We start from the raw sequence: 11,235 nt of genomic DNA on the forward strand, positions 1-11,235 counted from the left end.
CTCAAGAAAAGGCCGCGTGTCGCCGCTGCCCATTGGTTGTGGGCTGCAGAAAGCGGCCGGTTGTGCGAAGCTCCTGAATCCGGGTCCGGGTGTTCCTAAGCTCGAGGAGGCGGGCAAGCTAAACTACCTTCGAAGGAAGCGGCTGGGCGTCTTCGTTGCCGTCCGGGCCCCCCCTCCTCTTGTGGGGAATGCTGTGGCGGAAAAGGAAGCTCTTTCCGAGCACAGGCCCGGAGGCAATCGCGACCCTGCCCCGGAGCTCCCATCCAAATGTATCCCGCGTGAAACTTAATGAATTGGTATGGTGACTCACAACTTGTAGTTTGCATCAGATTTACGTGGCTTAAGCCATCCGTGCATTATATCATCCTTCTCTTTCTCACCCGCGGAGTTTTGCTCCCAGGACTTGCTGACTTATTGAGAGATGTCAAAATAAGATGCCCAGAGTCAGCTTGAGGTCTGACGTCAAAGGCGCAATCAGTTTAAAATTCAGGAATTCCCCAAGGGCTTTCCATCGCTGAAGTTCAACCCCGCTTCTCTAACAAGACCAGGAAAGGCAAACCTAGATACTTAACGGTATTGAAACACAAGTGAACACTGATCAAATTCATTCAGCCTCTAAAGGCTAAAACATGATTAGTCATTTCAATATGACTATGGGAACACGGCCTGTGGAGTTGACTTAACTCTGGCCAGGTTTATTGGGTCCACATGTCATTCAATGTCAGCCTAATTTGTTCAAAATGTTGGGCTAAAATAGCTCAAGATGACAATTCCTATCAGCCATAACAGTAGCTGGATTACAACTCTTAGCATCTGAGCTGGATGGGGTAATGTAGTTTAATATAACTGGAGGACATTGGAATGGTGAAGAGGGCTAAGACAGTCAAATGCTTTTATATGGTGGTAGCTTATTTTAAATGTATAATTGGGGTGTATTAGTTTATATGTCATCTAATCAGATTCTGATGGCTATTACATTTTAGGTTAAGAAATCTGGTTCAAACAAATGCAATCTTATCAGCAACATCAGTCTCTGGAAAATTCTGTATTGCAATGTCCTTGAGTAATCTTTCATGTCAATGTTTTTCACCTAAGGAATCCAAGAATGTAAATCTTGACAAGAAAAATGGGCTGTTTTCATCAAGATTTACACAAACGTGTGCTTCAAGTCAAATAATTTAAACTGTAATTAATTACTCGTAACAAAATAGATTCTGAAATTGCTTTCAACATTAGAAACCAGGAGATGGTGAGTTCTAGTCTTGCCTTGAAAACCAGCTGGGCGTCCTTGAACCAGTCACTCTCTTGGTCCAACCTACTTCAGAGTTTGGTTGTGGAGAAAACATGAGAAAAAAATTATTAGATACATTTTGCTGCCTTGAGTTATTTATAAAAAATAAACAGGGCTTTTTTGTCACAGAACGCCCAGAACGGAGTTCTGGCACCTTTTTTGGATGGAACCTTGTAGGGTAGGCAAGGCGGGTTGTATGACGTGTGTGAGTTCCGGCACCTTTTTTTTTTTTTACAAAAAAAGCACTGAAAATAAATATGGCATAATAATAATAATACATAAATACATAAATAAGCACCTTAATTTTAGGTCTGCTGTGGGTCACATGACCTTGAAGGAAGGTGGAGGGGCTTAGAATGGAGCATTCTAATTTTTCCAGCATTTGCTGAGCTACCTCTCCTTTGTGCTAAGAATGCATTAGAGCAGACATGTCAAACTCGTGATGTCACATGATGTCGTGCAACGTATCAGAGGTTTTTTGCCATTGCCGGCAATGGGGTGGGCGTGGCTTCCCGATAATCCATCCGGCCCATGGGCCGGCAGTTTGACACCCCTGCATTAGAGGATTTTTTCTTTCTGCAGTCTCCAGCCACATCCACTCCCTTTCTCTGTGTATCTTTTATTAAGAGTTTTTTATTGAGCTAGAAGACTGGTAGCGATTCTCCACATCCCCGTGGCTAATTTCACCCTGCCTGAGGACCCTAAATGGGTTTAAGTCAACCCGGAGAGGCAACGAAGAAAGAAGGGTGCTCCAGCAATTCTGGAACGGCAGCGGCCGTTCTGTTCAACTTGGGGAAAGCAGGGCTTTTCAACCAGTGGTACGGGTACCACCTGTGGTACATTGGCACCTGATAGGTGGTACGCGACCATCCTAGAAAAGTAGCAGGGGAAGGGAATGAGTTGAACCGGTGGCAGCACCGCACAACCCTGAGCGAGAGATGGCAGGAGCTGCAGGGTTGTCAGGGCTCAGCGGAAGCGCCAGGATCAGCGCCAAGCTCCACGCTTCTGTTCCTCCGGACAGGAGGAAGCGCCACCGGGCAGGCAGGCAGGTGTCTTGCTCGGTTGTGGCTTGGGCACTTTTTTCAGTGCCGTTGTAACTTCAAACAGTCACTAAGCGAACTGTTGTAAGTCGAGGACTACCTGTACTTCATCACTTTTTTCCTTTTTTTTTTGGTCATCAAGTTTTTGACACCTTGCTAGGTGACTGGTGGTACTCGGATGTTGCCATATTCTAAAAGTGGTACAATGGGTGAAAAGGTTGAAAAGCCCTAACCCGACAGGAGAAAGGCTGGCCATATTGCATTGACCAGTCCAAGCTACTAGCAACCGAATTCCAAAAGCACTAAACAGCACAAGTGTGAACAGCATGCTTAAAACTGGGTGAGAAATTCGATCTTCTCTTTTCTATTCTACATTTAATTTCCTGGAAAAGTTCCCCAAGAAGCAAAATACCTCTGAAAGGGAAGGAAGGGGATTTCCGCCTCACCCTTATACTAACGGAAGCTGTGAATTAATCTTTTTATGGAGGATCAAAATATATAGAAGTGAAATAAATATAAAACCTGAAATTTAAAACTTAAATCTGGATAACTCTAAAATGGTTTGAATGGTTAAGACTCTCATTTTAAAGATAATTGTTCATTTTGGAAATTGAAAAACAAATAGTTGCTGACACTAGTGGTGGATGAAGACTATGACAGCTATGACTTTAATATAAGGTAAAGGTATAAGGTAAACGACGTGCTAGTCGTTTCCAACTCTAGGGGCCGGTGCTCATCTCCGTTTCAAAGCTGAAGAGCCAGCGCTTGTCTGAGGACGTCTCCGTGGTCATGTGGCCGGCATGACTAGACGCCAAAGGCACACGGAACGCTGTTACCTTCCCACCGTAGTGGTCCTTATTTTTCTACTTGCATTTTTACGTGCTTTCGAACTGCTAGGTGGGCAGAAGCTGGGACGAGTAACAGGCACTCACTCTGCTACGCGGCACTCAGGATTCGACCCACCAAACTGCTGACCTTCTGATCGACAAGCTCAGCGTCCTAACCCACTGAGCCACCGTGTCCCTGACTTTAATATAAGACTTGGCAAAACCTGGCAAAAGCTAGTGTTTCTGACCTTGAAAGTTTTAACAACAAAGAACAACTGTGACAAAAAAAAGACAATTATAAATTTCAGGGGGAAAAAATCTTTTTTGAACTATTTGGATTACAAATATCTGTTTACTTGGGACTTTAAAGCTATTTGCAGAGAAAAGAAAGGAAGAGAAAAACTCAGATTCTTGGCCATCATGGATCAGTGATATGTAGAAAGAACATATCAAGAAAACATAAATACTTCACAGGAGGAGATATATAGTATACTGCAACTAATTCAAACAACAATGACCTTAAACCACAGAGAAATCCAAAATAACTTTGAAAATATAAATCAATCTATTTCCAAGTTAACTCTACAACAAAAAGTATCCAGAAAACAGCAACTGAGAAGGAGCAGATAAAACAGATAAATGGATATAGAATTGAGAATAGAGACTTAAAGATGGAACTTAACAAGCAAATATGATTTAATTCTAGAGGGAAAAATTCACAAGAATTGGAAAAAACAACTTATCTCTTAAGACTACAAAATAAATCTGAGGACAAGAAAACAGATTGGATAAAATGGACTGTATACATGTCAGGAACATCAGACAGAAAGGAAATGATAAGAGAAGCAGAGAGAAAGAAAAAGAAAAAGATTTTCAACAAACGTGGAAAGGCAGAAGCCCTGTACAAAGACACCTCACCTGATTTACTTTTTATATCTACAGCAACATTTTTGAACATACAGGAAAAACTTTTTGATTCAGCAAAATACATTGATTAAGAAAGATACTGGGCAAAGGAAAAAGACTAAAGTGGAAACCAAGAAAACAAATGATGGGACTTACTAGAGAGAATACTTTAAAAGAAACATTTGTTTGAATATGGTTAAAGAATTAGAAATGTTTTGGAATATATAAGTTATTCTAAGAGGGATGAACTCCTTAAATAATATAGTATGCTTTCCCCCCTTTTTTGTTCTCTTTCTTGATATGAGTAATATAAAAAAGTTGAAATGACTTAGATAAAGGAAATGTTTTAGATACTTAAAAGTGATTGAATTTAAGAAAATTATAATGGATAAAAATGTTTTGAATAAGAGTTAAAGGACTAGATGACTAGATGTATTAAATGGAATGTTTAAAGATTAAGCATATTTTTAATTATGGTTAAAAAGAATAAAATTTAGAAAATAAATACATATTAGCTTTGGAGGAATATATATATATTAAGTAGTATGTTATTTTTTATGTTTCTTTACTTTTGCTCTCCTTTCTTTCTTTCTTTCTTTTTCTATTCCTTAAGAAATGTAAAAGTGTGAGATGGTTCATATGGGAAAATAGAGTTAAATTTTTAAATGTAATTAATTTTTGAAAAAATCTTAACCAGTAATAATACCTAGAATTTTGTGGGAGAAACAAACTAAAATAAGGACTGTAACAGGATCTATGATAAGGTAACCAGAATGATTGGATAGAAAAGAAATATTATATTAATGTGATTATTATTTTTAGGAATATTGGGAAAAATTATATATTTAATTGTTATCTATAAAAACAATAAGAATTGTATTAACTCAATGTTTGCAAAAGAGGATATTTTGGGAAAAGAGTAAATCAACTAAAACCATTATGTGGGTTATGGATTATAGAAATCAACTATTAATGATTGTTTTACAAATGTAACCCAGACAACACAATGTTCACCAATTATTAAGTGATTTATGTTTTTTAAAAAATCAGTAAAATATATTACAAAAAAAAAGAAAAAAAGGAAAAATCAACTGCAGAAAACAATGTAATTAAAGGAAAAAAGAAAAATATTGTCAAAGAAGTGACTTCTGCCCTTCATTATAGCAGTTACAAACTCATTATCCTAAACTTGCTGCAATTACATCAGAACCACCCCAAACTCATTTTTTTTGCCACCTTATCTCCAAAACAGCAAATCTGGTGCTCTTCTACTCAGTTTTTTCAAAGTTATCCTGCTGACATACAAGTAAACTAAGGACTCCCGATCAACTTTACATATTGTAATTTCTCTCCAACATTCCATTGGGGTGCAAAGAACGTTTTAGCATGTTTGTTCTTCATAGACTCAGTCATTCCTCTTGGAATTTTGAAAACAGCAAGCCAGTTAAATTAAGGAAGAGGTTGTCACACAGAGCTTGGGAGGAACCTGTAGTCATTGGCAAATGTTCTTAAATCAGGCACGGACATGCAAGGGGTGGCAGATATTTGATGCCAGCAAAGCTACACAGTATAATTTTTCTACTGACTCAGATAAAAAAATGAGTGACTTGTGCCACAAGTGATTTTTAGCCTAAATGTATAATTGGGAAATAAATCTTCAGGAAAGGTAGGTCTATTGATAGCTGTGTTAGTAAATAAAGTCTCTGTTCAGGAATAATGTTCTTAAGAGTTGCTACTTTTCTAACGGTTTGCCAACAGGCTACACAGATTAGAGCCTGTTAGGCAAGGAAAGATTTATTTTCTGGTGAAACAGTGCCACCTGATGTCATTTTTTAGAAATTTGAAAATTAATGGAGTCTTTTTATTTAAAAATGATAGATGTTATTTGGATCATTTCTAGATAAGAATGCATGTGATTGCAAGTATTGTTATTACCAGATATTATATCTATAGATGAACAGTAGCTTAAAATTAAAGTGCTGGCCTAGAAACCAGGCAATTTTGAGTTCTAATCCTGCCTTAGGCATGAAAGGCAGCTTGATGACTTTTGAGTCACTCCCGGTTACTCTTTCTTGCCCAACCCACCTCACTGTGTGGTTGTTGTGGAGAAAAAGAAGAGGAGGAAGGATTATATATACGTTTGCTACCTTGAATTACTTGTAAAGATGGGATAAAAAGTTAATACATAAAATAATAAATAATATCCATCTAGCAAATGAAAGGCAGGCATTCATGCTTTTCTTTCAAGTTGTTAACTTCATGTGAACAAAAATTATTAATATGATTTTGTATTGCAAAGACCATGGCTTATATAGCTTTCATAGTAGTTCAGATGTGTTATACCTGTTTTGCTAAGGAAGGGCACTGAAAAACAGGAATAACCTTCCATACCTCAGATGTGCTTCAGAATTCCCAAACAATACGGTAGTTTGGGCTAATGTAGGACGGGCAGTAGTGTCCACTTTCTTCCTGGTATTTAAGAAAATGCAACACAGGGAGACATAGGTGTGACCAAATTCATCATAGCAATAATGTGGGAAGGAAGGAAAATGTTGGAATGTTTTCTTCTATGTTAAATTATTGTACTGGCAGTAGCCATTTTATATATAAAAATGACTCTTACCATTTGAAACAAACTAGCACATAATGTAGTTCACTTTATGTAAAGGAAGACATACATTTTAGGTATACCCATGTAAACGAAAACTTACCTTATGCATGGAAAAATGTATCTGTTTTAGCTGTAAATAAAGCATCTGCTGGATCTGTATCTAAAATAATTTATTAACATATATAATAAACATAATAACAATATCCAGACATAATGACTGTTAATTTTGCCTTATTTAGAAACTATTGGCCAAGTAAATCACTTAGATTTATGGAAGTAATTACCTTGAAGCAAATCAACCCAATCATATCAAGAAGAGAGAAATGGGCAGTTTTAACAGTAGCAAATGTACTTGAATATGTCATTGGGGGTTTTTCCTGTTTAGTTTTATTATTATTATTATTATTCAAGTTTTATTGGTTTTTCAATATTTACATATACATGTATTTGTAAAGCAATATGGTGGTTGGGTAGTCAAAAGTAACAAATAACAAGTTGTTTGTAAATAGTTCAAGTTGCATCAATAAAGATTCCCTCTCTGATTCCCTTAGTTTTCACATAGTCAAAGTGATCAAGTTAGTACATTTCTAGTTATGACCTAATCAATTAACAAAGTTTTCCATATAATTAGACTAATGCATATCAAAATCCTGTTTTTAAGTTTTACCTAATTTCAATAAAATACTCTAAAGTAGCCTATAATATGCAGAAAAGAGCTTACTTTTTGGGTAACCTATAATTCCCTATTTCAGTAAAGAATAATTCTCTTGTCTACAAAGCTTATTACAAATCATTCTTATGATTTAGCAGTAAAGTCTAGTTTTCCTCTTAACAAATCTCCAATTGTTAGAAAAGATTTTTTGTCTTAACCATTCAACACTTATTAAAATACTATCTTATAAGATTCTAAATTCTATAGTGTAACTCAAAGTTTTATTCTAAAAGCTTAATTTTGTTTTCCTTTAAAAAGCTAAAACCTAAATATGAAATCAGTTTATATTTTTTTAAGATTCCCCTTAGTCCATCAAAATAGATTTTTTAAGTTCTGTCCTTACAAATCCCCAAAAAGAGACAAGTCTAAATCTTTAAATCTAGCTCTCGCCTTCCTTTTGTGCCAATTAGGCTTCCATCTTAATGCCTTTAAATTCTCAAATGTGTCTCCCTTTCTTCCTCCACCTCTTATTTGAATCCACAGAGACCATTCAAATGTCAGTTTTGCCAAGCTGGTGTCCCCTTTATAATCATTGAAATATTGCTTTAATAGCTCAGTTTTTGATGTTTGATGTAATATGATTGTCATTAATTCAGTCTGATCTTTTTCTTGTTCCATTTCCATCTGGGTTAGGTAGAAAGTAGTAACTAATGTTATCGTTTGATTACATACTCAACATACTGTATTTGAAGGCCTTTGATATCTTCGCTCTTAATGTTGCTTTCTTCGGGTGTTGTTTTTTTAATTGTTAAATTTTGTAGTTGAAGTTGGAGTTTGGACTTCAAAGTTTTCTGTTGGCTGCGTTTGTTGCTCTTTGAAGTCTCCTATTTTAGTGTTAATTTCCAGTTCTTCTATTTGTTTTTGGGTTGTCAGTTCATCATTTAAGGTCAAAGTTTGGTCTGGTGGCTTTGAATTGTCAGGTTTATCATGCAATTTGGCTTTAATTTGCTCAGTTATAGCCAAGATTGTGTCCAATATCAATTTGTAGTTAAGTGGTGGGATATAGTCATCCATTTTGTTAGTGTTCACAGCTAAGTCTTCCATGGAGGCTATTTTAATAAGAGTCAGTAATTTTCCATTTCCAATGCTCCTAAAAGTTGCTTTCAGTGCCAGGTCTTCCCATACTTGTCTTTGAAGATAGTATCAAGGACAGCTCTGTTATTCAGTCAGCTCTCAGAATAAGCAAAAGGTTTACTTGCAATTCCACGTTTAGCCACAGGATGTGATCAGTAGCATAAAGAATAAGTTGTAAAATTCTTTTTTTTCCAAATTAATATAAAGCTTTTGTATAATTAGTCCATTCTTTTTCCTAAGTTTACATCTTAAACAGAAAATAGGGTAGTAGATCCCCACAAAAATAGGAGCTTTTTAATAAGTAGGAATGAGATTGCTTAGTTTCTTTGCTTAATCGGATGGTTTTTTTTCTTCAACACTTAAAGGCTTAGAATGTTATTCCCCCAAGAATTCAAAAGCTGTTTTTTCAAAAAAGGAGAAAATTTTCAGAAAAGTCCCACAGGCAGGCAGTTAGGGGGATAAGAAAGGAAAGGTCTCATCCAGGTCCTCCAGACTGCTTCATTGTGCTAGATGGTGCTTTTGGCTTTTGGCAGGGAACGGCTTAGTAATCGGCCATATTGATGGCCAGTCTCTTCTTCTTCGGGCCAAAAGGAGCTTCTCCAGATTCAAGCGGAGGGCTGCCGCCCTTCCACGATCACAGGAGAGCCTCCTTGCGGTGGTCGCCCCTCCAGGGCGACTTTTGACCCTTTTCAGGGTCCTCCAATGAAGAAGGATCGGACGGCAGGGAGGGAGCTCTCCCTGCACGTCCGAAAGCGCCCCGTGTGCAAACCGGAAGCCTCTGTTTAGTGTTTTTGTGCAGTATGTACTTATGGGATAAAGTAAATGTAACTCCTTAAGTAGCTAAGAAAAGTGAAATGTGAAAGAAATATATATTGCACATCATGTAGATGACCTGTGGAATTCTTACTGCAGATAGCAATTATAGTCAACTAGGGCAATATTAGCATACCTGAGTCATTCCTGCTTAGGTTGCAGACCTGAACAACCTGTGATTCTTCAAGTTAAAGTTAAACTAACTAGAATAATCAATTTGTTGCACGTGCCATAAAGGAGTACCAACCTTTAGAGAATAAAGGGAACATTTTATTACAGGAGATTGCAATCCCTCATATCCCGAGCAGGGGTTGTGACTTGCTTCTGTTATTGCAAATAGAAAGACACATTCATACCCTCCAGGAAATCTTTGTTTCCATTCATAGCAATTAAATAAAGAAGGTTAAAATAACTATCTTAATTTCCTGCTTTTATTGCCTGATAGCGATGGGAATTCATCTTCAGTATGTCTTGAGGTTTTGAGGTCCAGAAAGTTGATTAGAATTTATTTAGAAGTTTCATATTACATATCTGTATGTTTATAATTGTATACACACCGCTAGGTTGTGTAAGCAATCTTGCATGTTATTTCAAAGTTAGAAGTGACATAAAGTTCTCTATTGACTACTATTGCTGGATCATGGCTGTCACCGAACCACAGATATCACCATTATGACTTCTCTGTGGAATTTAGTATTTTGCAAAGTGTCCTAGTTTTCACCTTATCTTTTTCTTTGGCAAATAACTTGAAATTCTGAGAATTACAGTCCAATAATTTGGGGGCCATCATGTTAGCAAAGAAAATGTCAATGTGCGCTCTTGTGGCAGTTTTCTAAATATATACCCTTCATGACTGCTTGCAGAGAACACTAAATTATTATTTTATTCTTCTGTCACACATAAGGACATATAGTTCTTTAAAACTCGACCAAAAATTCCAAACGGTTGCTTCCTAAAGGGAAGGGTAGAGGCAAAATGCATAAACCACGTGACTGCATCTGACAAGCTGCAGATCTTGAGGGTCTTCCTAGACAGGCTATTAGATCCGGGCTGCTAAATGCAGACAATTATCAAACTGTAGCAAAGCATTAGAATTTCTATGTCTGGTGGATCAGACTTTTGTGGTTCAGTTGGGGCAGCCCACTCCCTTAACCTCCCCTAATCTGTTTGGATTTGGACCCTCAAGATCTGCAGAAACACAAGTCACTTTAAACACCAGCAATTTAAACAAAAGAATCCCTTTCAGTTCCCTAGCACAGGGGTAGGCAACCTCGGCTCTTTTATGACTCATGGACTTCAACTCCCAGAATTCCTGAGTCAGCATAGCTGACTCAGGAATTCTGGGAGTTGAAGTCCATGAGTCATAAAAGAGCCGAGGTTGCCTACCCCTGCCCTAGCATGTAGCAAGAGCAGAAAGAGAAAAGGGGGGGGAGCCTTCCTGCCCAAACAGGTCATTTTCTTACTCTTTCCACTTCTTAGGAACAGGAAAGCTTCCTATATTATTCCGCCTTCATTCCATTCCTCCCCGGCTCCCCCACCCTATGAAATTTAAAAGTAAATGCAATCCCACGGCAACTAAACGTGTCTGCCCGAATAGAGTACTGCCCATCAGGGTGCAAGTAAGGAAAGCGAGCAGGACAACCGGATCCCTGGCTAGGCGCACGTCGCAGTATTGTTGCCGGAACGGAACCTCGTGAACCCAAATAGTCCCCTCAGCAGCGCAAGAAACGGGAGGTCTCATTAAGCCGCCCCGCTCCTTTCACTTCAGTGGAGAAAGTGCACGGGGGGGGGGCAGTTGTTTTGTTGCGATCGCCCCAAATGAGAAATTAAAACTTCTTGGAAGTGATAAGAGAGGATGATCCCAGCACAGTCTACCTTCTTACTCACGGAAAACACCAGACAGGGCTATTAGCAGTTAGCCCGGTCGCCTTTCTCCCCCTTTCCAGGATAGGGCAGGTCAG

The sequence above is a fragment of the Vipera ursinii genome (genome assembly GCF_947247035.1).
Source record: "Vipera ursinii genome assembly, chromosome: 3".
Classification (NCBI taxonomy): Eukaryota; Metazoa; Chordata; class Lepidosauria; order Squamata; family Viperidae; genus Vipera; species Vipera ursinii.